This window comes from Haliotis rufescens, unplaced genomic scaffold, assembly GCF_023055435.1.
Source record: "Haliotis rufescens isolate VD_foot unplaced genomic scaffold, xgHalRufe1.0.p SCAF_2, whole genome shotgun sequence".
Taxonomy (NCBI): domain Eukaryota; kingdom Metazoa; phylum Mollusca; class Gastropoda; order Lepetellida; family Haliotidae; genus Haliotis; species Haliotis rufescens.
This window is the reverse complement of record NW_025963890.1, coordinates 70,938,879-70,964,294: the sequence shown is the minus strand read 5'-3', so window position 1 is coordinate 70,964,294 and position 25,416 is coordinate 70,938,879. Positions and strand designations below refer to the sequence as shown.

The following is a 25,416-nucleotide window of genomic DNA, read 5'->3' as shown; positions in this document are numbered from 1 at the left end:
ATGACCAACAGCATCCAAATATTGGATGGATGTTTTTAATCCCTGTGCTAAATGTTCTTTTAAGCGGCTCAAGCGATTCTCTACCGCTCGGTAGACTCGTTTTCTACACCTGGGGGCAGCACCAAAGTCGATCTGCGAAATCCGGGCCCGATCTGCATGTTCTACCTTCTTGATGACTTCAATGAAGTGGTCGATGTTGGGATGTCGATGAGGTAGTCCACGGTTCAGTCTGCTGCGGAATCCTTCTAGATTGTTGTTTGTTCTCGGACCTATCGTTGAGTGATGGTTCCACAATGGCAGTGGGAATCGTGCTCCGTCTTCAGCCCAGTTGACAACCACATAGTCATTGAATTCAACAGCTCTTGGAACGTTGGGAGTGTCATCCATGGCTTCGATCCAGGTGTCTTGAATAACTGCTTGTGGAAGCAGAGGCAGTCCCGTAGCTCTTCCTATCCACTTGCACACCTCAAGGTTTTCTTTGTACGGAACAGCAAGTCCTAAGTCCTGTGTCTTCATCCATATGGCTTGGCCGTAATGAAATAGGCATCCATTAGCGGATGGGATTTCTGCCTCCACAGCCCGAATTGCAGCCAACTCAAAGTCAGTTTGTACGCACATTGGGATAAAGGTCTCTTTTGAACTTCATTCTTTAGCAATCGGAAAAGTCTGGAGTAGGTACTACCTGACGATCCGGCAGTAAGGCATAGACAAGAGGGTATGTTGTAGATCCGTGTCTTGCATGGATAATGTATACTTGGTTCCACAGACCAGGACAGGCCATGAAAGTTCCATCCATGTAGATGTACTCCGCTGACTGACGGGCTTGAAGCTTTTCTTTTGTATGAAAGGCCAGTATCTTATCACCATCACCATCAGCGTCTTATTTAAGAAATAAAGTTTGCGTCCTCGTGCTTTAACTACAATAGTTGAGGTCAAAACTATACTTTATTACACTACAGATCGAGGTAGAGTAACATTTATTGCTGAATTTAAGACTAATCTTGTGTTTTGTTAGAAACGGGTCTGAAAACAAATCTGTTATAAGCTGTGCTTTAAATTGAAAATCCATCTAATTCGCCTGTACCCTTACGTTAAAAGACAAAGTCCGTTTGAAACATAAAACTTCGCTAAAATTGGAATTTTAAAATTTATGTTTTAACTAAGTCACATTTTATTATACGTTCAGTGTGTGATTATCCATAATTTCATTCAGCAATAAGAAGGATTTTCATATAAAGTTTTATAATGATCTGCTTCAGTTTAATCACCTGACTCAGAAACATTTACTCAAGTGCATTGTTGTTCCGAGCTAAAACACATGTAAACATAGCCGACGTTCGATGGCGATGGTTATAAGAGTAACTGGTCCTATTAAGAGTTACCAGATCGGCTCAAAGATACTAGTCCTGTTAGGAGTTTCCTGTTAGGAGTTACAAGTCCTGTTAGGAGTTACTAGTCCTGTTGACCCGTGAAGATCCGGGATAGAATAGGTCTTCAGCAACCCATGCTTGCCGTAAAAGGTGACTATGCTTGTCGTAAAAGTCGACTAACGGGATCGGGTGGTCAGGCTCGCTGACTTGGTTGATGCATGTCATCGATCCCAATTGCGTGGATCAGTGCTCATGATATCAATCACTGGATTGTCTAGTCCAGACTCGATTATTTACAGACCGCCGTCATAAAGCTGGAATATTGCTGAGTGCGGCGTGAAACAAAAAAACAACCAACCAAACCAACTAGTCCTGTTAGGAGTTCACGTGTCTTCTGTTGTAAAAAATGCAGCTTTGCTTCCACCACTAATGTTAGCAGACTGACGCAGCTGCAGTCCATGAAATGGTGTGCTTGCCGAGTTGGTTCCACTGCATGATTGAACGACTGATGTGAATCGTCGGCTTGGTTATTGCTATTATTGATTACAGTGAATTCTTTCCATATGCAGTGATAGGCCTTATGTAAGAATTGACTTTCATTCAAAGTGAAAGTCAATTCCTATATTTTTTATCACAATTTCTTCTCTCAAAGTATGTATGCCTAGTTATATACACAGTTTTTTAGTAAGTGGGGCTTCATGTTTACACTGACAGAAATACAACAACCAGCTGTATCGCGGAATAAAATAGTTCTTCAAAAAGAGAGGTGACATGAGCGTATGCATGCACAACTTCCCTTCAGAAACTTCTAAACAACACATGTATTCAAATGATATTACCATTAGATGAGAAAGGTCTGTTAAGCACTACCTCAGTAAGTCAGTCACAATGATAGCGCGTCGTAATACATTTACATCAAGTACATGTACAAGATGTCAAAATGGCAGACACGATAAACGTGACGGTAGAGATTACAGAAGTTGTAAATGATCCTGTGGCGGTTGCATGTTTTAGTCGTCATTGATCAATTGGCCGATCATTGAACGGTGATTAAATATATGACAAATAGACGCTAAGGTAAATTTATAGATTGCTGTAGACTGTCACTGTCCACCTAGACACGGATCGAGTCGATAGTACGATAGTTTGTATGTGCATGTCTTCGTTTAGTTCCCTGGGATGGATCGTAGCGAGAGTATTCGTGAACGATCATGCAGTCAAACTCTGAAGTTTCTCTGTGTATAAAACGCTGAGTTCAAGATTAAAGGGTCAAAGAAAATAATAAGAAATAGGAATTAAAGCTGCTGTATTTATTCGTGGTAGGGAACTTCCGGGGGTTCCCGCAGGAATGTGGAAGCAGTCCGTCAGAATTTATGTCATTTCAAGAACATGGTTGCTTTAAAACGCATGAACGTCAAAATGTGTTAAACGAATTGAACGTTAGATGCTCATGATGTCAACCACAGGACTGTCTGGTCCAGACTCGATTATTTACAGACCGCCGTCATATAGCTTGAATATTGCTGAGTGCGGCGTTAAACAACAAATAAACAAACAAAAACAGTTTGGATGGTTTCATTGAAGTGTGAACGATTAAAAAGCGGTGGTTAAACCTCGAGGTTTTATGTCTTATTTTTTAAAAGCTAGATTTATTTTATTTGTCTTACCATTGAACATTTTCAGAGCCTATTAATTTAGTGTTTTTCATTTCATATTTGCTGTGTCTTGGTTTCTCGAAATGACTGAGTTTTTTTCGATACGATAGTGAATTGGGTTTTAGTTTGGGATTGATCAGGGGCAGTCGCTTTGATCTGTGTCGGCGGCCACATCTGAGCAGGGTAGGTCTAGTCCACAACTTTGTTAAATTTCATTCGCAATTGTCTTGGTGCTAGGTTCCTGTCATTTCCGAAAACAATGCATAAAAGTCAATATCGCTCAATAAATCAATTTCGTTCACCTCAGTAATTTTACAGAATTCATTTTCTTCACTTGCGTTATATAGTTTTGACGGATAGCCATTCAATATCCAAATCACCGTTAGGACAATCCATTTTGTTTCGTGTAGCAGCTAGACGACATCAAACTCCAGAAGCAAAGCATTTATTTATTTATAAGATGAAATGTTATACGACCAGGTAAAAATACTAAGTTAATTAAATTGCTGATAAACGCAGGGATTAAAAAGAAAATTGCAAAACGAGTGAGTAAAAGGCGACTATGCTTGTCGTAAGAGGCGACTATGGGGATCGGGTGGTCAGGCTCGCTGACTTGGTTAATGAATGTCATTGTAACCCAAAGGCGTTGATCGATGCTCATGTTGTCAATCACTCGATTGTCTGGTCCAGACTCGATTATTTACAGACCGCCGTCATAAAGCTTGAATATTGCTGAGTGCGGCGTTAAACAACAAACAAACAAACAAACAAACAAACAAACAAACGAGTTGATCGTGAACACCGAGGAACCCCGGAAAATAGTTCCGGCAAAAGCTCACACGATCAATTTCACAAAAAGTTGTTCACATCGTGTGAACTTTTCTGTCCATTCACAGGTGTGTGAACTCCAAATATCAGACAACGTGACTACCCATTCAGCCAATCAGCATGCAAGAAACAGTGTAAACTTTAAAGTATGAAATTATACACTTATGAACGTCAATTTCGCGCTCATGCTTGAATTGAAGCTAAGGGATTGGTGTTAAATGACACACATGACTAATCAATTGCCTCAATTGTCCATGGTTCTGAAAGAAAAACAATCATGTCAAATCATGTACTTAAGACGTATGGAAGAGCTTAGTATAAATGACATACAGTAAACTACGTTTACAACGAACACGCTTATAACAAAGTGACGGATATAACGAACTGTTTTTTGGTCCCGTCCATTTGCTGTATATATCTGCTTATAACGAACTACGGTTATAACGAACTACGGTTATAACGAACTAGAATCAGTGGTCCCTTGGAGTTCGTTAAAACCGTAGTTTACTGTACCAAGTAATGCCACATACTAGTACAAGGCCAGTATGTTAATTGAAGAAATCTGGCCAAACCACGCATCAGTTCTATTATTTTTTCCCTTGACTCTGAAACCTAAAGACATGTCCATATCTCTTTGTAACATGATACCAAAGCTCCTTAAAATCCGTACCAAGAGGGATAAAGTGCTGGATCCACTACGTGAACCACCAAATCTCTGTCTTTAAGATCAACAATAATCCCTAATACAATCAAGGAAGGACTTCTTTCTTTAGATTCACAGAAAGTATTTGAGGCAATCTGTGGATTTTCAAAACCTAAACAGGATTTGCTTGAATTTACAATCGCAGAAAAGTACCAGGTTCAATTACGTCACACCGTTTGATTTTTCAACCCGCACGACAACCTGAGCTGTTTCTTTCTGCACATGATTAGGATCTGGCTACACCAAAACAGGGAAATTGTACATGATAAAATGATAATCTCTTCCAAAAGACGGACCACTGTACGATTCGGACGATATCATATGCATGACTGTGTTCATGAATCAAGGTCAGCGACGATATCAGGGGTTCATAAATCACGGTCAGCGATGATATCAGGTGTTCATGAAATACTGTCAGCAATGACATCAGGGGTTCATGAAATACTGTCAGCAATGATATCAGGGGTTCATGAAATACTGTCAGCGATGATATCAGGTGTTCATGAAATACTGTCAGCATTGACATCAGGGGTTCATGAAATACTGTCAGCAATGACATCAGGGGTTCGTGAAATACTGTCAGCGATGACATCGGGGGTTCATGAAATACTGTCAGCAATGACATCAGGGGTTCGTGAAATACTGTCAGCAATGACATCAGGGGTTCGTGAAATACTGTCAGCAATGACATCAGGGGTTCGTGAAATACTGTCAGCGATGACATCGGGGGTTCATGAAATACTGTCAGCAATGACATCAGGGGTTCGTGAAATACTGTCAGCAATGACATCAGGGGTTCGTGAAATACTGTCAGCAATGACATCAGGGGTTCATGAAATACTGTCAGCAATGACATCAGGGGTTCGTGAAATACTGTCAGCGATGACATCGGGGGTTCATGAAATACTGTCAGCAATGACATCAGGGGTTCTTGAAAAAGTGGGCGTATCCCGCCCCTCCGGCGCACCTTTCTCCACATGTCTCCAAAGCTGTGCTGAGACATGTAATGGTGTAACCCTTGATTTAACAGTTGACCAAGAGTTGAATGACGCTCTTTAAAGTATTCGCTCGTTTGTACCCCGAAAGTTGGGAATTTTAGACATCAAAGCACGGAGCTGCTGGGCTATTGCTCTTTTCGTCTTCTTTTCAAGTCATCAATATGATGAACTAGTTGTCATTCCATTTGTCTCGTTAACATCACAGCACAAGGGCATACAATAACGTCAAGGGCGCTTCCACAGTTTTCAAATGAATATGAGCTTAATGCTGCACTATTAACAACAACAATCTTATACTTTCTACCGACATCGTGTAATGTATAATTTTTATTTAACAATGACACCCTACAATGGGGATTAACCTTAATAAATCATTAAGGGGAGACTAAAACTTTTCAACAGTCAACCAATCCTTTATGTTGAGAAATATTCAAGCAGCTCTAGCCTTTGGTGTTTACATGTACATGTACCAACGTTTGAGGTCCAATCGAGCTTGCTCTTACTGCGGAGATTCAAAGAGTGTTATAGGACTCTTGCTAAAATGGGACAGTGGGGTAGCCTACTGGTTAAAGCGTTCGTTCAACACGCTGAAGGCCCGGGTTCAATTCCCGACATGGGTACAATGTGTGAAGCCCATTTCTGGTGTTCCGCGCTGGGATATTGCTGGAAAAGCGGCGTAAAACCATACTCACTCACTCCCTTGCTAAAATGTGTTTTAATCAGGGTTAGAATATTCAAGCCTTAATTAAAGCTTTCAAAATGTTTCATGGTAAACACGTCGAGAGCATTTTCATATTTGATGCATCAGTGACCAAAATGACATACGATGCAATTCCTATTTTGACTTTATATTCCCTTGCTATTGACTTACCTTTGCATGTATTTGTGACTGGTGCGACCGGTGGGGCTGGATGCGAACAGCTGGTATCAGCACAATTTGATAGTGATTTATAAACACAGGCTCTTGATACAGTCGGAATCGGACTTTGCTTTCGGTAGAGATTCTTCATGTTTATGGAAAGGGTTTGGCGCTTTCATTTAATATCTTTGAGGAAGATCAATAGCCGTCTGAAGTCATTACTTTGTAGTTTAACGGCTTTGTGTGGTGGACACCGCATTCAGTGTCTAGCTACCACAGTAGCACATTGCACAATGTAGTATTATTAATTTGGTTAGCTTAACCACAAGGAAAACCCTTCGTTTTTTTCATATTTGAGGTTTTTGCATCGTTTGAACGTAATAAAATAATTGCCTTGTGTTGTGTCCGTCGTTGTTGGGAAATCTTTAATACTTTCTTTCTTTCTTAAATCAGTAGGGCTATTGATGAATTCACGGGAACGTGATACCTCAGAGAATGAATGAAATGCTTGTAAGGAACTTCATCAATAGCAGATTAAGGCGTTATGGTTGTGTTGTGGAACTTTTTCCACACGCTATTGAGGATGGAGCACGTGTTCGGAGGACGGAGGTTGTTTCTGTGGAGATTTATTTCAGGAGGATGTACATTTCTGCACATCTGGTTGGTTTTATCTTTTATTTTTTTCAGGTTTCAACACAAAGAAACGTGACTACGTGGCACACCTGTGTGGCGGACTGGGACTATATGGCTGTATATACCTTCACTCGTTCACTCGTATAACAGGTACACCATACTGCTTCCACTCAGTCACTAACTTCTGATACAGGAAGGAAACATATGGCCATAGCTCAGACATAGACACTTATTACATGTGGGGTATACGGACATAGCTCAGTCATAGATACGTATTACATGTGGGGTATACGGCCATAGCTCAGTCATAGACACTTATTGCATGTTGAGTATATAGCTATAGCTCAGTCATAGACACTTATAACATGTGGAGTGTATAGCTATAGCTCAGTCATAGACACTTATTACATGTGGGGTATATAGCTGTAGCTCAGTCATAGACACTTATAACATGTGGAGTGTATAGCTATAGCTCAGTCATAGACACTTATAACATGTGGGGTATATAGCTGTAGCTCAGTCATAGACACTTATAACATGTGGAGTGTATAGCTATAGCTCAGTCATAGACACTTATTACATGTGGGGTATATAGCTGTAGCTCAGTCATAGACACTTATAACATGTGGGGTATATAGCCATAGCTCAGTCATAGACACTTATTACATGTGGAGTATATAGCCATAGCTCAGTCATAAACTCTTATTACATGTGGGGTATATAGCTATAGCTCAGTCATAGACACTTATTACATGTGGAGTATATAGCCATAGCTCAGTCATAGACACTTATTACATGTGGGATATATAGCTATAGCTCAGTCATAAACACTTATTACATGTGGGGTATACAGCCATAGCTCAGTCAAAGACACTTATTACATGTGGAGTTTATAGCTATAGCTCAGTCATAAACACTTATTACATGTGGGGTATATAGCTATAGCTCAGTCATAAACACTTATTACATGTGGGGTATATAGCTATAGCTCAGTCATAGACACTTATTACATGTGGAGTATATAGCCATAGCTCAGTCATAAACACTTATTACATGTGGGGTATATAGCTATAGCTCAGTCATAGACACTTATTACATGTGGAGTATATAGCCATAGCTCAGTCATAGACACTTATTACATGTGGGGTATATAGCTGTAGCTCAGTCATAAACACTTATTACATGTGGGGTATATAGCTATAGCTCAGTCATAGACACTTATTACATGTGGAGTATATAGCTATAGCTCAGTCATAGAGACTTATTACATGTGGGGTATACAGCCATAGCTCAGTCATAAACACTTATTACATGTGGAGTATATAGCCATAGCTCAGTCATAAACACTTATTACATGTGGAGTATATAGCTATAGCTCAGTCATAAACACTTATTACATGTGGGATATACAGCCATAGCTCAGTCAAAGACACTTATTACATGTGGAGTATATAGCTATAGCTCAGTCATAAACACTTATTACATGTGGGGTATACGGCCATAGCTCAGTCATAGACACTTATTACATGTGGAGTATATAGCCATAGCTCAGTCATAAACACTTATTACATGTGGAGTATATAGCTATAGCTCAGTCATAGACACTTATTACATGTGGGTTATATAGCCATAGCTCAGTCATAGACACTTATTACATGTGGGATATATAGCTATAGCTCAGTCATAAACACTTATTACATGTGGGGTATACAGCCATAGCTCAGTCAAAGACACTTATTACATGTGGAGTTTATAGCTATAGCTCAGTCATAAACACTTATTACATGTGGGGTATATAGCTATAGCTCAGTCATAAACACTTATTACATGTGGGGTATATAGCTATAGCTCAGTCATAGACACTTATTACATGTGGAGTATATAGCCATAGCTCAGTCATAAACACTTATTACATGTGGGGTATATAGCTATAGCTCAGTCATAGACACTTATTACATGTGGAGTATATAGCCATAGCTCAGTCATAGACACTTATTACATGTGGGGTATATAGCTGTAGCTCAGTCATAAACACTTATTACATGTGGGGTATATAGCTATAGCTCAGTCATAGACACTTATTACATGTGGAGTATATAGCTATAGCTCAGTCATAGAGACTTATTACATGTGGGGTATACAGCCATAGCTCAGTCATAAACACTTATTACATGTGGAGTATATAGCCATAGCTCAGTCATAAACACTTATTACATGTGGAGTATATAGCTATAGCTCAGTCATAAACACTTATTACATGTGGGATATACAGCCATAGCTCAGTCAAAGACACTTATTACATGTGGAGTATATAGCTATAGCTCAGTCATAAACACTTATTACATGTGGGGTATACGGCCATAGCTCAGTCATAGACACTTATTACATGTGGAGTATATAGCCATAGCTCAGTCATAAACACTTATTACATGTGGAGTATATAGCTATAGCTCAGTCATAGACACTTATTACATGTGGGTTATATAGCTATAGCTCAGTCATAGACACTTATTACATGTGGGGTATACAGCCATAGCTCAGTCATAAACACTTATGAACCGATGCTTGATGCAAGACAATACCACAATAGATGAACCGATGCTTGATGCAAGACAATACCACAATAGATGAACCGATGCTTGATGCAAGACAATACCACAATACATGAACCGATGCTTGATGCAAGACAATACCACAATAGATGAACCGATGCTTGATGCAAGACAATACCACAATAGATGAACCGATGCTTGATGCAAGACAATACCACAATAGATGAACCGATGCTTGATGCAAGACAATACCACAAAACATGAACCGATGCTTGATGCAAGACAATTCCACAATAGATGAACCGATGCTTGATGCCAGACAATACCACAATAGATGAACCGACGCTTGATGCGGAACCATGTTCCATTCACCATAGGCAAACATAATAGCCAATGAAACCACCGCGTATCAAGAACAAGCATGAATACATGAATTAAACATCTCCTGGTAGTACATAGTTACACAACAGAACTCCATAGTACAAAGGAAATCAGTCATGGTGCTTCCACAGTTTTATAAGAATGTGAGTAGAGGATAACGCATCACTGACGATTGGAATCATACACAATTTTACAGCCATCGTATAATGCATCGCTTTTATAAAAACAGCAATTGATATACTACTATTCAGATTTAACCTAGCAAATCATTTGCATGATCAGTTTCCGTCATCTATCTTTCAAGGAAGATCAATAGCCACCTTAAGCCATTGCTTTGTAGTAGATCGGCATTGTGTGGTGGAAACAACATCCAATGTCTAGATATCACAGTAGCACGTTGATCAATGTAGTACTGTTAATTAGCTTAACCTGATCACAAAAAGGACAAGGAAAACCCTTCATTTTTTTACGAACGTGTACATTTGCATTGTTCGAAAGTAATAACAATAATTGCTTTGGATTGGTCCCTTAGTTGTTTGGCAGTCTTTAAGACTTTCTTCCTTAAGTCAGCGGGCTATTGAATTCATGGGAACGTGATACCTCGGAGAATCACTCGAAATGCTTGTTAGGATTTTATCATTAGCTGATTAAAACTTTATATTTTGTGTTGAAGGACTATTTTTCATACGTGTTTGAAGACAGTGCACGTGTTGCGAAGACGTGGTTGTTTCTGTGGAGACTTAGTTCAGGAGGACAATAGCGATTACAGACCAATTGTACTGTTGTACTGTAGGAATAACAAACAGTACGTGGGTAATGAAGAGCAGATATGCGAGATTAAAAATGATTAAAAAGTATGAACGTGTTGGTTGGATACAAATAAAATATAGTTGAACGAGCTTGCTCATGTTCTTTATTACAGAATCCTAATGTTTGCTGTCCCGTGAAGATAGAGGACGCAGTGTGTTGCACCAAACGGCCTTGTCGTGTGCTTCAATTCATCTGCAGTATCAAGTAATTCTGTTGTGCATGTTTTCTGGAGGAGATTCACTTCTTGTGATTATTATGGCATTTTAGCTATTCCCATATCGTAATGACATCATTCGCATTACAAATGTTTATCCGACAACTGATAACTCACCAGAAATGCAATATGTGAAGATGGTATCTGGATAGATGAAAGCTATATGCACGAGTCCAGGCCTCCATGCTGTACCACGGATTGAACAAGGGGAAGCAATGTGTTGTAGTTACTTTTGTTGTATAATGAACATAGGTTTGGTTTCTCATAACTATAAGAAGCAAGAAAATCGAAATAAAGATATTTACGTCATTTTCTCCACATGCCAATGCTTAGGGATATACTAAACAAACTGAACAATATTGAAACAATATGACAAAGAAACCCCGAGTTTATTGCACTGCCCTGTGGTTTGATCTAAAGAAGTCCTATTTTGTTGATATTTATCCACGAAGGCTGGGTTGCCTGCCTTTACGTGCTTGGATTATCATACACTTGTTTTGAAACTAGGACTAGGAACCAGTCTGTGCGTAGTGAAATATACCCAAACTATGCAGATGAACAAGGAAATAAATATTTATCGATGCGATAAACCAATACAATTAACTTGCAATACGACCAAACAAATATGTAAAGGATGTCATCTATCAGGAACAACTTTAAATACGCTCCCTACATACAATGCAGCTTCGATGCCTACCTGCTGTACTATTACTTGAATACGCCTTAAACATGACATTATTTGATATATTCAGAAGTCTGTGTATTCCTTATATTTATTGATACTTGATGACAGGTTTTACTTTGTTATTAAAGATTCCTTTTAATCTTCATAGATTGATACAATTTTCATCACTATTTTGCCTTTTTCGCCAACGTAATCTGTTTTTCTGATAATCGAGACCGGTTAATCTCTGGCCTTGACGTTTGATATTGATATTTTTTAACACTAAATTGGACACGGTATATTGATCACCACATCACAGATAAAGATGTTAATGATCTGTAAATGACAAATAAGGACGTCATTAAACGGGCATTTCAATGTGTTGATGGGAAATGAAAGAAACTTTGGTTCACGATCGGCGACAGATAACACTTATATATACACTTAAGTGTAAGAGACTGAGTTTGAGAAAAGTGATATCTTCATTGCAGTTAACAAAACACTTGATATTTCAAGTAGTTAAGTCATGTAAGGCATATATTGTTTTATGTGATGCAGTCAAGAAATAAATGTATTGCTTGCATGTAGTGCCGTAAAAGTACAGACATAAACGTTATTGCATAGGATGTTTGTTGTCAACACTTATCTTTGTTCTAACACTTCGTACTGGTATTTATATGTGATGATCCCTAACTTACCAAATAGTGTATACACAGCGTTTTCATATGTTGCACGAAAGTAAAGTGTGTATTCTTCCATATGTGTTCAACAAAGCTAAACACATTTTGTTCAAAGTTGGATGCAGGAAGTAAAAATACCACAATACATGTAATAATATATTATTCCATGTGTGTAACACTCAAGTAAAGTGTGCACTGTTCTACGTGTGTTGCAGCAAAATAAAACATATTGCCACATGTGTGTAGCAGCAACAAATAAAACATATATTTGGGAATGACCATGTGATACATGTATTAAAGACAACACCACTGAGTATGTATATTTGGGAATGACCATGTGATACATGTATTAAAGACAACACCACTGAGTATGTATATTTGGGAATGACCAAGTGATACATGTATTAAAGACAACATCACTGAGTATGTATATTTGGGAATGACCATGTGATACATGTATTAAAGACAACACCACTGAGTATATATATTTGGGAATGACCAAGTGATACATGTATTAAAGACAACACCACTGAGTATGTATATTTGGGAATGACCATGTGATACATGTATTAAAGACAACACCACTGAGTATGTATATTTGGGAATGACCAAGTGATACATGTATTAAAGACAACATCACTGAGTATGTATATTTGGGAATGACCATGTGATACATGTATTAAAGACAACACCACTGAGTATATATATTTGGGAATGACCAAGTGATACATGTATTAAAGACAACATCACTGAGTATATATATTTGGGAATGACCAAGTGATACATGTATTAAAGACAACACCACTGAGTATATACATTTGAGAATGACCAAGTGATACATGGTTTAAAGACAACATCACTGAGTATATATATTTGGGAATGACCATGTGATAAATGTATTAAAGACAACACCACTGAGTATATATATTTGGGAATGACCAAGTGATACATGATTTAAAGACAACATCACTGAGTGATGTTTGCTTTTACCCGATACAAACAGCTTAACAAGAGACATGTTCCCCCAACCGTCAACATATTGTACTGTTTCCTCTTCTAATTGCCTCTCATAAGTGAGAATAAGTACGATGCCAATAACTGATCATACAGTGTTCCTTCCTGAATGTAATGAATAATCTGTTTGTTCGTCATGAGATGTTTTGTTAAAGTTGCATTTGAAAACATTTTTGATGTTTTTTTAACATTTTTATTGAAATGAAACGGACTACGAAATGGACATATTTTCTTACCTAATGTAATCCATTAACCTTGGCATGGTGCAGCCATGTTTCACCTAAAAGAAATCACGCAGAGTTAATTTATATGATAAAACCAGCTAATTACAAGTAAAAGCATAAGGGTTATGTACAAAATGAGGCCAATCATTTCCCCGGCGAATACCTTTGAATGTCAAATCTAGTTGTAAACACATCATATAGTTCCATCTGAAAGGAAACAGTACACGGTTTATAGGACGTTGGTAGAACTGTGGATGTAATAACGATCATCAATACTCATTCCCAAGAACCAGTATATATAATACATGAGCCGTGGAATCCATACGAAGCAGCACGTAACTAGGAGAGGGGAACTATCACCTTCACTGCCTTATGGCTAGGTAGGGTTTAACCCTTTTAATCTTTGAATAACATCACCGTTAAGAAATAAAATTTCTTGATTTGAGGACAATGGTATATCGCAATAGTATGGTCATTGAGATATTAAATGAGATTAATTCAATGATGCGATTCGAACCACGGTCCTTACGATTTAAGGCCGGACGCCTTGTCCACGAGGCCAAAGTGGTTCATCCTATCAACAGGGTTACAAGGTAAGGATATCGTCTCGAGAATGACTTCATGCCCTGTGACATATTTGGTAAGAATTTGTTACACCTTTGGTTCGAAGTGATATTATAGATTTTAGACATAACACAATGGCGAAACCAACGAGCACCGTATGAGGCTTCCAGACCTTAAGACATACGCAGGGCGAACCCACGATCAAGGGTTTTTGCGCAGCGAAGTATGGCGCGGTAGACGACTGGGGCAGCGTTAAATCGTTTGTAGATACTGACACTTTACATGTTTTTAGTTTTTAATAGATATCATTTTCAATTCATGTTTTAAAATATGAGATACATATGTGCAATTTAGAAAAAACCAAACCGTGACTTATTACGTTTGTATTCTTGGATGAACTAACTTCCTGTGACAAAGCACAGCCTATGGGAACCTAATACTCAACTAAAGTGATGTCAGTGAAATAAATGACTGTATAATCCTTCTTGTGTCTGATATTTATCTGACAAACATAATCAACGTCATGACGCCTCTCCTTAAACCTTCCATTTTCTCTCTGACTTTTTTTATTGAGGACAAGCACTGAAACCCCCAAAACTTAAGAATTCTTAATTATTTTTCATTATCTGTAAGCTACATTATATTTCTAGGCCCCATTCTATGATAGGTTGGCAACCCCAAACATTATCACGCAGATAGTCAGTTAGGCTAGAAATCATCACACAGCACATCAGTCAAAAATAGAAGACTTCTTACGCTACGTAACGAATTCAGTGAGATTGTGCTTAAAACCGTTTTGTCGTGCCTGATTGAAAAATGCACAATTGTAATTAGGCTGTTGACACTTATGGGAATATTCAGAATAAGTAACGATGTGTGACCTTGCATTATTGAGTGATTGAGTGATTGAGTGATTGAGTGATTGAGTGATTGATTGAGTGTTGTGAAAACCCCGCCAACAATATATGAGATTTATCACAACGGCTTGCTACTTATCGAGCCTGACCAAGGCAAAACAGTGAATGAAAACACAAGCAGCCAGGTGATATATGAATGTGTGAGTGAGTCATTTTACTACAACTGTATTGCTTTTTGGCATTACGGTTGAAAGGAACTATATCCTAGTATTTGCTTCTGAACTTGTTAATGGTATGAAACAAGTTTGTAACCAAAACATCTTTATTGGGATAAGCCTGAGGCACTTTAGTGCTGAAACATGATAATAGCATGTAGCAAACTGTAGCAGCCCGGTACCCTTTAGGGAAGTGAAGTAAATAGAGTGACGTTCAATATAATTGCAGTTATGTTGCTTTTGTGCGTACGTATTTTCTTGAAAACTTCTTTTTCGACTCTACATCTGTTGTTCTCTCACGTTTCACGGGCATCTCTAGAAAGCGTCTTTGCGTGGTCGTTGGTGGTAGCCAGTCAGACAGCCACGGTGATGCCGCTACAGGCCTCCTAACTGTGTGTTGAGCAGGTGCATGCCTCGAGTACTCCTCACTGACGGTGGGTGGGACTGGTGCTGTTGACGTGGATGGGTTGTTATCGGCTCCAGATTGCTACATGTACCAGATATCGGCAGGTGTAGGGTCCCCCATCTCACAGATCTCGGGGTACTGCCTTCGGATGACTGCTTGGTTTGTTTGTTTGCTTTTTGTTTAACGCCGCGCTCAGCAATATTCCAGCTATATGACGGAGGTCTGTAAATAATCGAGTCTGGACCAAACAATTCAGTTATGGACATCATGAGCATCGATCCACGCAATTATGATATGATGACATACATCAACCAAGTCAGCCCGCCTGACCACTAAACCGTTAGTAGCCTCTGTCATCAAGCATGGTCGCCTTTTACGGCAAGCATGGGTTTTCTACCCCCGATCTTCACAAGCCGTGTGGCTGCTTGGGCGTCAGTTGTAAGACTTTACTCTTACTTAGGTGTTTGTTTTGTTATTGATCCAAGATTAAACATTAGTTTCCAAAATGACACGCGACGCATTTCATCAATTTGACCATTATGTTCTCGTGTTTTTCAGGTGACGGGTGCGACTGGTAGAGCAGGATGAGGACAGCTGGTATCAACACCAGTTGATAGTTAATTAAAAACACATGATCACGAAACGGTCAGAATCGCACGAGGGACGCCTTTAGTAAAATTTGTTTATGATTTTGGAAAGGGTTTTGTCACTGTCTTTAATCTCTTTGAGGAAGATCAATAGCCACCTGAAGTCATTACTTGGTAGTGGAACCACGTTTGTGTGGTGGACACAGCATTCAATGTCTAGCTTCCACAGCAGCACGCTGAACAATGGAGTACTGGTAATTAGGTTAACCTTATCACAAAAACGACAAGGAAAACAATTCCTTTTTTCAAAGGTGAACTTTTTGCATTGTTTGAAACTAATAAAAATAAGTGAATTGTATTGGCTCTCCGTTGTTTGGAAAACTTTAATACTTTCTTTCTTAAGTCAGTGGGGCTCTTGATGAATTCATAGGAACGTGATACTTCGGAGAATCATTGACATGCTTGTAAGGAACTTTATCATTAGCTGATGAAAGTTTTTTGTATTGAGGGACTATTTTTCATACGTGTCTTGTGAAGACGTGGTTGTTTCAGGAGGTAGTACATGGGCCAATAGTTGTGGGTGCTGTGACATGGGAGGTAACCATTGCAGAGATCACTCGTATTATTTGTATGATAAATTGGTGCACAGTATATTTAAGATGTACTGTTACACGTCGTATTACGTGTAGGATATACAGTTATAGATCAATCACAAACTCCTATTACGTGTGCATACCGTTATAGATCAATCACAGACTCCTATAACGTGTGTATGCTGTTATAGATCAATCACAGACTCCTATTACGTGTAGTATATACTGTTATATATCCGTCACAGACTCCTATTACGTGTGGGATATACTGTTATAGATCCGTCACAGACTCCTATTACGTGTGTATACTGTTATAGATCAATCACAGACTCCTATTACGTGTGTATACTGTTATATATCCGTCACAGACTCCTATTACGTGTGGGATATACTGTTATAGATCAATCACAGACTCCCATTACGTGTGTATACTGTTATAGATCAATCACAGACTCCTATTACGCGTGTGATATACTGTTATAGATCAATCACAGACTCCTATTACGTGTGTATACTGTTATAGATCAATCACAGACTCCTATTACGTGTAGGATATACTGTTATAGATGCGTCACAGACTCCTTTTACGTGTAGGATATACCGTTATATATCCGTCACAGACTCATATTACGTGTGTGATATACTATTATAGATGCGTCACATACTCCTATTACGTGTAGGATATACTGTTATATATCTGTCACAGACTCCTATTACGTGTGGGATATACTGTTATAGATCCGTCACAGACTCATATTACGTGTATATACTGTTATAGATCAATCACAGACTGCCATTACGCGTGTGATATACTGTTATGCATCAATCACAGACTCCCATTACGCGTGTGATATACTGTTATGGATCAATCACAGACTCGTATTGCTGCTACAACAAAGTCATGTCCTCGTTTTACATGTAAGATTTATTACTATAGCCTACTCGTATTACGTGTAAGATGTACTGTTATAGGTCTCACTGAATCCAATTGTATGTAGAATATTCTGTGCTAAAAGAAATGAGTTCCAGAAAATAACAGCCAAACATACATGTACAGGAGATATAAAAAAGGACTTAACGTTTGTCCTGAAAATAAATTGACACCTCTGTTCTGAGTATACGTAGTGACATCCTGTCTTTATATATCGAGTTGTCGTTACATTCCCTGCACTCTTCATCTCCATCCTTTGGCAAACGACAACAATAATTACAATTGTGATGATCATCAAGACCACATTGACTTGTATATTTACGACTTTCTTGTGTTCTTCCTGATCACAGAAAGGAAGCCTTATCAATGCACGATGCTCCTTATCAAAACGTTATGTGATCAGTGTGGTTGTAAGGCAATTAGCATTCCTTATTTTTAAGTTTTCTGTAATACTGAATCCTAATGTTTGCTGTCCCGTGAAGATTGAGGACGCAGTGTGTTGCACCAAACGGCCTTGTCGTGTGCTTCCATTCTTCTGCAGTATCAAGTAATTCTGTTGTGCATGTTTTCTGGAGGAAATTCAATTCTTGTTATTATTATGACCATTTTAGCTATTCCCATTTCGAGTTCCCATATCGTAATGATATCATTCGCATCACAATATTTATAACTGAAACTCACCAGAAATGTAATATGTGAAGATGGTTTCTGGACAGATGAAAGCTATATGCATCACCCCAGACCTCCATGTTGTACCAAAACTTGATACATACATTTATGTAATAACTTTACAATGAGTCGATGGTTAACTACATTTTAGAATTCTCCCTTGATCAATATACTTCTTCCACGCTCTGACTGTAGGGAAACAATGTGTTGTGGTTACTTTTGTTTTATGATTAGCGCAATTTTGGTTTCTTATAACTACAAGAAGCAAGAAAAACGAAATGCCATGCTTTGAGAGATATGCTAAACAACCTGAACGTTGATAAAATACCGATATGAGTAAGAAACCCCGAGTTGATTACCCCGGGTAGATCTAAAAAATTCACACCACAATGGTTAAACCCACGACAGAGGTATGGGGCTTCCAAACCTAGAAACATACGCGGAGAAAATCGGGGATTCGAACCCACGATCATTGATTTCTGCACAGCTAATTATGGCGCCGTAGATGACTGGACTACCCCAGCAACCGCTACATCGTTAGCAGTTACTGACACCTTAAATGTTTTTAGTTTTTCGTAAACAGCACTTTCAATTCATGTTTCCAAATATGAAAGATTCAGTTGCAATAAATATTTAAAAAATCCCAAACCCGCCTGTTACATATAACGTGTGTATTCCTGAATGAACTCATGGTGACGTCCTGTGATAAATCGCAGCCTGAGAGAACCAAATTCTCAACTGAAGCGATATCAATCGAAATAAAACACTTTTGCCTGATATTTGATTGACAGCAACGTCATGACTCCTCTTCTAATCCTGCCAGGCAGATTCCTTCTCTTTGTTAAACATCTGAGCGGTGCTAAATTTTCATTTACTTTTTTTATATTTATCTGTGATTTCAATTTTGAGGACAGGCGCTGAGACAAAAAAGCCTTTATAATTCTAAATTATTGTTAATTGTCTGTAGGCTACATTAATAATATTTTCAGGCCCATTCAATGAAAGGATGTCAGTCGAAAAAATTATCACGCAGGTAGTCAGTTAGGCTAGAGATCAAGAGCACATCAGTCAAAAATAAAGATTTGTTCAATGAGATATGCTTCAGACTATTTTATTCTTCCAAATCGACAAATAAAGAGTTGACATAAGGCTATGGACACTTTGAGGAATGCATTTTCATATTTAGACCTTTAATGAGTGAGTGAGTTAAACCTTTAATGAGTGAGTGAGTGAGTGAGTGAGTGAGTGAGTGAGTGAGTGAGAACAAAACCCAGCCAGCAATTTATCAGTTTTATCACAACGGTCAGCAAATTGTCGAGCCTGGATAGGCAAACCAATGAATGAAACCACGAGCAATGATCAAGGCCCATCGACTCACAGTTGGCTGGTTGGTAGGCAGGTGGCTTGGTGGGTGGGTGGCGGGCTTGATTGTTTGGTTATGTTGGTTGAGTGTTAGTTGGGTAACTTGAGTTAGTTTAGTTAGTTAGTTTTTACAACTGGTTTCTTTTTTTCGTATCATAGTTCAAAACAAACTATTCATTATTATATGACGAGAGTCTATACTTTTGAACTTGGTTATGGTGTGAAACAATTTGTAACCAAAACGTGAGACACTTTACTGCTGAAACTTGATAATGGTATGGAGCAAACTGTGGCCGCCCCGGGACCCATTAGTGAGGTGAGGTGAAACGGGGTTTAGCGTCGCGTTCCATTTTAGTTATGTGTATTTGCGTGCGTGCGTGCGTGCGTGCGTGCGTGCGTGCGTGCGTGTCTGCTTGTACTAGTCCACCTTGTTTTTAGTGCTAGCTCATTGAGATACCATGCCACTGTTTTGCATGGATGCTCCACTCAGACGCAATATGACGACACCGAATCCATCACTCCTTGTTTTATCCCCTCAATCCCGAGCGCCAGGCAGTCTAACAGCACGTGTTATATTTGTTTCGTCTTTTGGGAATGAACCACCGACCTTCCGCTCTCCGGGCAGACTCTCTATCCACCCAAACACAGTGGCGGTCACCGTTAGTGATATAACGCATTGGTGTAAATAATGTTCTTCACTCTTGGAAAAGGTTTTGTTTCTTAGATTGTATGAAAACTTCTATTTCGACTCTATATCTGTCGTTCTCCCACGTTTCACGGACATCTCGAGAAAGCTTCTGTGCGCTGTCGCTGATTGTAGCCAGTCAGACAACCACGGTGATGCCGCTACAGGCCTCCTAACTGTGTGTTGAGCAGGTGCATGTCTCTAGTACTCCTCACTGACGGTGGGTGGGACTGGTGCTGTTGACGTGGATGGGTTGTTATCGGCTCCAGATTGCTACATGTACCAGATATCGGCAGGTGTAGGGTCCCCCGTCTTACAGAGCTCGGGGTACTGCTTTTGGATGACTGCTTGGACGTACGTTGTTGGGTTATCTGTCGGTAATGTGTTGTTGCCGATCAGAGATTACAAATGTATGTCTTTTCCGCATGCAGCATGCGAAAAATTAGCGACAAAACCTTTTCCATAATCACAAGAAATCTCTGCTTAAGCAGAGTCCATTGTACGATTCCGACTATATCAAAAGCATGTGTTTATCAATCACTAATGTTCGCGAAATGCTGAGCGTACTCTGCACAATCGGTGCACCCGTCAAAACCATATACAAAGGCATGTCAAGTGTTCACCTGAAACAACACGGGAACATATGGTACAAGTCAAAGAAGGGAATTGTATCAGACGTCATTGAAAACAGACTCTCATGTAGGAATGCATATAAGGAATATTGACTTGTTATCATCACGAAGATTAATTAATCAATACAAACTTAATTGAAATGAAGATTTATCTTGTGTTTGACAAGTGGGATGACTTTCCAACAGTCTACTTGACCTTTGTGTCGATCAATATTCCAGCAGGTTCGGCCTCTGGTGTCTACATTACCCAGCTTTTGAGGCACAACCGAACATGCTCTTTCTGCGAAAATTTCAAAGAGCGTCAACTGTTTCTTGCTCTAAAGTTGTTTCATCTGGTTACTTTTGAAGTACGAAGAAACATGTTCTGGATTTGAAGGCGTTTTGGTGGAAGTAGGTAATGTGATGAGACTCTGATTACAGATATTTGACTTGAATACGTGAATTCACTTACATACTTCTATTTACATCGAGTTTTTTATAATTCAAATTCATTCTTTTATGCAAGAAACGAAATATATTATTCGAGTATGAGACATTTTGGAAACTGTCTTTTCGTAGGCTTTTCTCATGTGGACGTACTGAATTAAAACTATCCCAACACATTCCACCTGTAACTGCAAGTCCTCGCAACTTCCTTTTTTGACCTGATTGTTTTACAGTTTATGTTAATTTAATCTACCGTGTATTTTTTCAGCTCCAGAAATATTATAGAAAAGTTGTATGAAAGAAGCAGCCTAAACTATCAGCGATATGAATCCATGCGAGCTTTCCTCCAGAAGATGATTCTGTCAAGAACCCAGCTTCTTCCTAAAAAGATTCGCATCGTTCTCGTGCCTTCTCGCGGCATGTGGCGAGATAGGGATTTCCGAAAGCTGTGTGTTTCGTTAGTGTAATGTACATGTGATATAAACACATTAAACTGTGCGTCTTGGCAGCAGGCGTTCCGAAGGATAGGCAGTCTCCCCTCGCTTTCTGGAGATTGAGATGCAGATTTTTCTTGATATGTCTGTATCTGAGTCTCCCGTCCCGAGTTGTTAAAGTGCAACAATCAGAAAACCAGCAAGACACGTGTACACACTTGCAGGTTTGTTGACTGTATCACTACAGACAATCAGGTCCGCTAATGCAGCGGGTATATGCAGTACAGATGTCGATTGACAACAAGGATGTGGGCGTCTGGTACTGCCGCATCACCAAGTAAAAAACTACTGGTTCAATGATCATATGGTTAAATTTGAAACATTCACATTCCGACATCCTTTATGCGCTACTTCTACTACAACCTTCCCATAATATGTGTCTTAGAATGGCTACTACTACTACTACTACTACTACTACTACTACTACTACTACTACTGCTACTACTACTACTACTACTACTACTGCTACTACTACTACTACTACTGCTACTACTACTACTACTACTACTACTACTACTACTACTACTACTACTACTACTACTACTACTTGTCCAGCCGCGATTATTTACAGACCGCTGTCATATTGCTGAGTACCGCGTTAAACAATAGAAAACTAAAACTACTACCAATGTCACCAACTCCCCTCTTAGACCAGTCTCAGTTTATCATACTAAAATACATATAATGTTTGACATCATCTTAAACAATCCACAATGAAACTACGACAAAATAAAAATAAACGAAAACATTGATTTCTAAACGTCATTAATGCATTCGGAACACACCAATGACGAGGAATGATATATACGATATTTATCATGGAAAGAGGACATTCTTCCAGTCTAACCCTCCTTGCCAATGTCAGTTCCACCATGCGCATACCCTCCTTCCACCACTTCCTCCGTGCCTCTCCGCCGCTTCATCTGCGAAGTGCTCTAGATCTTCTGAATGGCTCCCTGGAATACAAAAGGTTAGCAGGAGATGATAGATGAGTTTGTGTATACATCCTCCCGCGCCTCCTCGAGCTGGGGCTAACATTGGCTTTCCCTGTCAGGTATGTGCTCGTCCTCAGTAATTGTCTTACACGATAACAGACGAGGGAGCGCAGAGGAACCTATCTACCGCTATAACAATTTATGAGCCAATAGTGCTGGCCATAAACAACATTTTCTCTTTCAGAAACGAACTCACTACAACAGAGTAAGCATGGTATGGTTTCGCTTTCCGGAGATGGCGAAGGAAATAAGATAGAATCTAACAATTGTACTTCCCTACTTCAAGTCCTGTCTCATTTCATGTAGCACTGGAACCTCAGAATTATTACATTGGACGCTTTGTGGGATTATTACATTCCAGGCGATGTGGGATTATTACATTGGACGCTTTGTGGGATAATTACATTGAGGAGATGTGGGACTATTACATGTGAAGTTTGTGGGATTATTATGATGGAGGTGATGTGGGTTTTTTTATTTTAAGATTTGTGTGATTATTACGTTGGAACCTTTGTGGAATTATTACTTTGGAAGTTTGTGGGTTTATGACATTGGAACCTTTGTGGAATTATTAAATTTGAAGCTCTGTGGAATTTTTACATTGTAAGCTTTGAGAAATTATTACATTAGAGGCGATGTGTGATTATTACATTGGTAGCTTTTTGGAATTATTAAATTTGAAGCTCTGTGGAAATTTTACATTGTAAGCTTTGAGAAATTATTACATTAGAGGCGATGTGTGATTATTACATTGGTAGCTCTGTGGACTTATTACATTGGTAGCTCTGTAGAATTATTGTATTTGAAGCTTTGTGGGATTATCACATTTGAAGCTTTGTGGGATTATTACTTTGGAAGCTTTGTGGGAATATTACATTGGTAGCTTTGTAGGATTATTACATTGGTAGCTCTGTGGAATTATTACACTTTAAGCTTTGAGGAAATATTACATTTGACGCTTTGTGGAATTCATAGTAGCTTTGAGGAATTATTACAATTGAAGCTTTGTGGAATTATTACATTTGAAGCTTTGAGGAATTATTACATTTGAAGCTTTGTGGGATTATCACATTTGAAGCTTTGTGGAGCTATTACTTTGGAAGCTTTGTGGGAATATGACATTGGTAGCTTTGTGGGATCATTACATTTGAAGCTTTGTGGAATTATTACATTTGAAGCTTTGTGGGATTATTACATCTGAAGCTTTGTGGGATGATTACATTGGAGGCGATGTGGGAGTATTATATTTGTACTACCACTCTATTACATACTGCCATTGTAATTGATGTGCAGTAATTTGTATGGATTTATAAATCTAGTTAATTTTCTGATACAATTGTTGTTCGTTTGTTGGTTTCACACTAAATTCTTTTACTCACATATTTCTGGGTTAACATATTGTGTTGAATTTATTTCTTCTAATTGCCTCTCATAAGTGAGATAAAGTACGATGTCAATAACTAATCATAAAATGTTCCTTTATGAGTGTCATGAATAATCTGTTTGTTCGTCATAAGATGTTTTGTTAAACTTGCATTTGAAAATCATTGAGATGCTTTATATTTCTATGGAAATAAAAACCCACTGCGAAATGAACATTTGTTTCCAACCTGATTAAACAAAATGTACACCAATAATCTTGGCATGGTACAGCCATGTTTGCCCCCACAACAATTCAAGCAGAGTTAATGTATATGGTTAAACCAGCCCTATTACATGTAATAGCATCAGGGCTTTATATAAAATGAGGCCAATCATTTCCCCGGTGAATATGCTACCTTCGTATGTCAAAACTAATTATAAACATACATAGTTTCCGTTTGAAAGGAAACAGTACACATTTTATTACACGTCGGTAGAACTGTACATACCACAAAAACCACCAATACTACTTTCCAACAACCAGTATATATAATATATGAGCAGTGAAATCGATCTGGAGCAGCTGGTAACTAGGAGAGGGGAACTTTCATCTTCACTGCCTTTTAACTAGGTAAGTTTGAATCCTTTTAAATCCTTTTAATGTTTGAATGACATTACTACCTGGGAATAGAAAGTGTTGATTTAAGGACAATTGGACTCTATATTCTGCACAATCGGTGCACCCATATTTTCACTGCCTTATGACTAGGTAAGTTTGAATCCTTTTAAATCCTTTTAATGTTTGAATGACATAACTACATGGGAATAAAATCTGTTGATTTAAGGACAATTGGTGTGGGTGGTTGCGGAAATTCTTAGTATGTCGCGATAAAGGGAGTGAGTCAATGAGATATTGTATAAGATTAATCCAGTGACCTACCGATTAGAGGTTGGACGGCTTGTCCACAGGGCCAAAGTTGTTCATCCTGGCAATAGGCTTACAAGGTACGGATATCATCTATGGGCAATAAAGCAATATCTTATTTTGTATTC

General features: G+C 38.8%; 1 long non-coding RNA gene across 1 annotated transcript; it reads left to right on the top strand.

Moving 5' to 3' along the window:
- The first annotated feature begins 15,534 nt into the window (after positions 1–15,534).
- Positions 15,535–16,249, top strand: LOC124133276. The gene is made up of 2 exons (XR_006860903.1): positions 15,535–15,762; positions 16,186–16,249. It is a non-coding gene; the product is annotated as an uncharacterized LOC124133276 (long non-coding RNA).
- Positions 16,250–25,416: the final 9,167 nt, after the last annotated feature.